Below are 5,283 nucleotides of genomic sequence, written 5' to 3'. Positions count from 1 at the left end.
CCCATCTCGGTCTCCCAAAGTGCTGGGATTATAGGCGTGAGCCACCTTGCCAGAGGAGCCATTTCTATACTGTAGCTAAGTAGTTTTATAGCCTGCAGCTTAGCCTCCCTAAGGGAGAAGGGACAAGCTGGAAATTCCCACACCTCATTGAAACCAAGAGGCGATGAGAAACTCCCTCAAGATAGAGAGCCGGCAGGGCCCGGGCACGGAAGTTGCTGGTGGCCGCACGGCCTCCCAGGCAGGCCCACAGTCACGTGCGGGGACCCGGGGTCGGGCGGCTGGGAGGGGGCCCAGCGCGCAGCTCGGAGCTCTGCGGCCTATACTACGAGGTCGGGTAGTGGCTGCGGCGCCTGCAGGACCAGCTGGCCGCCTGCGACTTCCTCATTGCGTGCCTCCGCGCCTGGCTGACCGCGCTGGAGGGGGACACTGCGCGGTCCCTGGTGGACGCGCTGCTGGAGCAGGTGGCCCGCTTCCGGGAGCAGCTGCAATAGCAGGAGGACGGCGCCGCGGAGGCCCAGATGCACCAGGAAATAGGAAGTTGAGAGGCTTACTGAGCGGCTAGGAGTGAAAGAGAAGGAGATGCAGCAGCTGCTGAGCCAGCCACAGCATGAGCGAGAGAAGGAAGTTGTCCTGATGCGGAGGAGCATGGAGGAGGGGAAACCGGCCCGGCGGGCCAGTGACGTTCTGTGCCTCTCTTTGGCCAACGAGACCCACCAACTGCGGAGGACGCTGACCTCCACTGCCCACATGTGTCAGCATCTGACCAAGTGTCTGGATGAACGACAGCATGCACAAAGGAACGTGGGGGAGAGAAGTCCTGAAAGTCAGAACATACAGGTGGGGACACCTCTGTCCAGAGTGTTATTGAGGAAGAAAATCGACTGTTAAAACAGAAGGTGACTCACGTTGAAGACCTCAATGCCAAGTGGCAGCGATACGATGTCAGCAGGGACGAATACGTGAGGGGGCTCCATGCACAGCTCAGGGGGCTGCAGACCCTCCAGGAGCCCGAGCTGATGAGGAAGATCTCCCAGCTCAACAGGTAGTTGGAAGAGAAAATAAACGACTGTGCAGAAGTGAAGTAGAAGCTGGCGGCCTCAAGGACGGCCCCAGATGCTGCACTGGAATGGATGCAGATACTGGAACAGCAGATTCTCGCTTACAAGGATGACTTCATGTCAGAAAGGGCAGATCGGGAACGGGCTCAAGGTAGGAATCAGGAACTGGAGGAAAAGGTCACCTCTTTGCTGCACCAGGCCTCCTGGAGACAGGATTCTCAAGAGCCAGATGCCTGCTGGATTCATGCTGGGAGCAAAACTGCCAAGTACTTGGCCACCGATGCAGTGGAGCTTATTGCGCCTGGTGGCTGGAGGCCTGGGACTGGGTCCCAGCAGTTGGAACCCCCTGCAGAGGGCGGGCATCCTGGCACAGCCCAGAGAGGCCAGGGGGACCTTCAGTGCCCTCACTGCCTGCAGTGCTTCTGTGACTAACAAGGTAAAGAGCTCCTCAGGCATGTGGCCGAGTGCTGCCAGTGACCAAGATTCCACCCATGCCCTTGCGTCCCCCTTGCCCGGCACAGCTGCCCTCAGGGACAGGGTGCGTGCTCTCAGATGCCATGGATTAAGCTCCACTGAGATCCAAGGCCCCTAGAATAGGTGTGAGGCACTGTGATCGTTCACTTTGGTCCCCCTTTGGCTATGGAACAGGCTGGGTCACAGGGAACTCCCAGTGAGGCTAGAGGCTGGAGGTGGTGATGGGGTCAGGAACATCTGGCAGAGGGAGATCCCAGTTTTGTGTCTCCATCAGGCTGAAGCCAGAGCAATCTGGGGCCAGTGTGCCAGCCCCTCCCCCAGCCTGCATCTGGGTATGCCACGGCTTGCCAGAAAAGGGTGGCTGCCTATGGGAGCCACTTGTATGGTCCCCAGGGTTGAACCCCCATCCTGTTCTATAGAATAAGGTGTCTCCTCTCTGCCTTGAACCAAGAGGTTTGTCAAATGGAGCACTGTGGCTGCACATCACACTAGGGGGCCCATCCCTGTCATTGCAGAGCCACATGTCTGCATTTAAAAACTGCATCACAATAGCATTTGTCGTATATCCAGAAGTTAAAGCACACTTATTTTATCCACCTATTTTTATAATAAATGTTCTTGCTCCTGTGGGAAAAAAAAATAGAGAGGCAAATAAGGAATGGCGGTATGGCAGCTCCTCACAAGACTGCCTAGGGAGGATCACAGGGCCTTCTGCCATCGGCTTGCAGTTGAGCCTTGCCTACATGGCCTTTGAGGATGTATGCACGGTTTTCAGGGCACCAGCACAGAGGAGTTCCCCTGCGTAATCGGGGCTCAAGAAACTGGTGCCAAAATGTTGATATCTGGTGACTGGCCTTTCTACAGTAAAACACTGTCCATCTCTGTGTCTCATGTTTTCTACCAGATTCCATGAAACTGTGGTGGGCTGACTTGTTAGCTTGTTGAGTAGGACAAAATCTCAGACCTTTTATAGTTCTTGACAGCTTTAGTGAGGAGGGTGGGATACTGACAGAGACATGGCTTTCTAGAAGGAGAAGGATGAGGATATTGTGGGTACATTTAATGAAATTTGAGGGCCAGGCTTGGTGGCTCACACCTGTAATCCCAGCAATTTGTGAGGCCAAGGCAAGCAGATTGCTTGAGCTCAGGAGTTTGAGACTAGCCTGGGCAACATGGCAAAATCCTGTCTCTACTAAAAATACAGCAATTAGCTGGGCATGGTGGCATGTGCCTGTGGTCCCAGCTACTCAGGAGGCTGAGGTGGGAGAATTGCTTGAGCCTGGGAAGTCGAGGCTGCAGTGAGCCAACAGCATGCCACTGCACTCCGGTCTGGGCAACAGAGCAAGAAAATAAATTCGAGGAAAGTCACTGAAATATGTTGACCAAATTATCTGCTCAACTAGGCCATAAATAGTTCTTCACTTTATTGCCTGTTAATGATGGAGATTGAAGAGGTGGATGCAGGCTGAGTACCAGGAAGCAGGTTCAAAGACCCCTGCTCAAATGGTGCCCTGGTTCTTGCTAACTCTCCTGCTGGTGTAGAACTTCCTGAACAATTTGAAGTTAGCTTCAGGTCTGCCCCACTGTAACAACTAGTACTAGGTATTGTCTGGTGCACATAAAAGATTCTGCCCTTTTTTGGACAACAATTGCAGAGATGTGTGGAAGGAGGGAAATTTATGACCACTGTGGGCAGAAACCACGCACATCATTAGGAGTTTGGCTGGTTCACTTGGGAGATGAGGAAGTGGGGCTAGTAATGCTTGTCAAGGAAGAATGGCAACGTAAACTGGGTCTTATGGCTCAGCCCCTCCTGCGGTCCATCGTGTCTGCCTTAGATCCACTAGGAGAGAACAGTAAAAGGTCTTAGAGGGGTTTTTTTTGCAATAGATCCTGGCTGCAATAAGGGAGCTGTGAGCCTTTCAGGGAGATTTCTGAGACAGACAAACTCCCATGGGAAACCATAGATGAGGCATTGAGTAGTATTCAGGCTCTTACTGCCTTGAATTGGGGCTTACGATGCCGGCAAAGGTGATCCACTGGAGAATGAGAAACTGACCCGATCAAACCTAGGTAGATGCTGCTGCCCTGGAAAACTTGCCTTGTGTTGAAACTGGGTGAGAACATAAGCGATGTTATCTTGGTGATGGGGCAGCAGAATTTTAATTCTCAAAATTCTTTGAGAATTAAAGTGGAATTCTCAAAGAAGGTTGCTGCTGTGCAAGCCTGGGTCAAGTCAGCCAGGGGTCACAAACCCAGTAGCTTCAGCTAGAAAACACGCAGCTATGACTGAGTGAAGGGGTCTCCAAAGCTGAAATTGATAGTGTCAACCATCAGGATCTCTACCCAGTCAGTTTAAAGTGTGAGTAGGAAAAAACACTGAAAGTTTTTTTGGTTGCACCATAAGCTTCTGCCACACTCCTTAAATGCAAAGCTTTTTTGTTTAATAGCTCAGAGCCACTCTCTCCCTCCATGTCCCTGATCTCTCCCTCCTTCTCTACCCCAACCTCAGCTACTTTAAAAAGAAAGATTATTAGAGGTGGGGCCAAGATTTTCCTGACCCTAAAGAGAATTGAAAACCATGTCTACTCATCCAAGAGGAATTTGGGGAAAGTGAGGAATTTAAACTGCTATGGCTCTGTTGAACATAGGTGCCCAAGTCATTATCCTACCCAGACCTGGGGAAGGCAAAAGCCCTCAGATCCAGCTAATGGTGCTTAGGCAGGGTTCACAGTGAAGAAGGAAATCTAACTTGTGGGTAAGGTCCATTGGGCCAATTCAATGTACTGTGGTTGTTACTTCTGCATCTGAATGTACAGTAGGAAAGACGTATTATATTCCCATCCCATAAGTGCCAGGGTTGGGTGAGGGGAGATTTGCAGGATTCAGAAGAGTGGCATATAGAGAAATGTTTATGGGAGGTATAAGTTGCTTCTCAACCCACCTCTCTGTCTCCTCCTTGATGGTCCAACAGAAGCTAAAGAATCCCAAGAAGAGAAAGGGAAATCATAGCCTTGATTAAGGGCTTAAAGGCATCAGAAGTGAAAAATAAGGCATTATCTCAATACAATAACCCTGTATGACCAGTGAAGCAGGTGATGAAGGCTTAGAGTAGATTATTGCTGACTGATCTATTGTTGTTTTCATAGCCATGGCTGTTCCAGATATTGCAACTGCAACTGAATCCATTACACAGGCTGATTACACCTGGTTTGCTATCTTAGACTTTTACCAGCACCTTCTCACTGACACTTGAGGATCAATATCAGTTCACATTCACGTAGCAAGGCCTCCGGTGTATGTTTATAGGCATTCCCCTAGGGGTACTTAAGGTCTCCTGCCATTTGTCACCAGTGGGTGAGTCAGGATTTAGCATGAGTTCTTCTACCTTTTGATGTCCAAAGCTTTCACTATACAGATGGTGACTTGTTGGCTTACCAAGCAAAATTTCTTGGAACTATGTGGATGGATTTATAACACTCAATCCCTGTGGTGGTCATGGAAAAACCACTCTCTCTTTGGTTCCCTAAATCAAAAAGGAAGTCCAGTACCTTATTGGATTCTTAGGGTATTAGAAACAGTATGTGCCTCACTCAGTCATGCTACTTGATCTTTTTATCAGTGAACTTGCCAAATCAGCATCCTTTGAGTGGGACTTAAACCAATAAATTGTGTTTGAAGCTGTCCTGCAAGCTGTGGCATGCTCTCTACCTTTAGGGTGCTATAAACTTAATGATCATGACAGATTATT

At 50.1% G+C, this 5,283-nt stretch overlaps 1 pseudogene; it reads left to right on the top strand.

The window, feature by feature from the left end:
* Positions 1-540: 540 nt before the first annotated feature.
* LOC102144418 (TNFAIP3-interacting protein 2 pseudogene) lies at positions 541-4,514 on the top strand (annotated as a pseudogene).
* Positions 4,515-5,283: the final 769 nt, after the last annotated feature.

The sequence above is a fragment of the Macaca fascicularis genome, chromosome X (assembly GCF_037993035.2).
Source record: "Macaca fascicularis isolate 582-1 chromosome X, T2T-MFA8v1.1".
Classification (NCBI taxonomy): Eukaryota; Metazoa; Chordata; class Mammalia; order Primates; family Cercopithecidae; genus Macaca; species Macaca fascicularis.
Note: the sequence above shows the minus strand (reverse complement) of the source record. Positions and strands in the feature narration are given on the sequence as shown.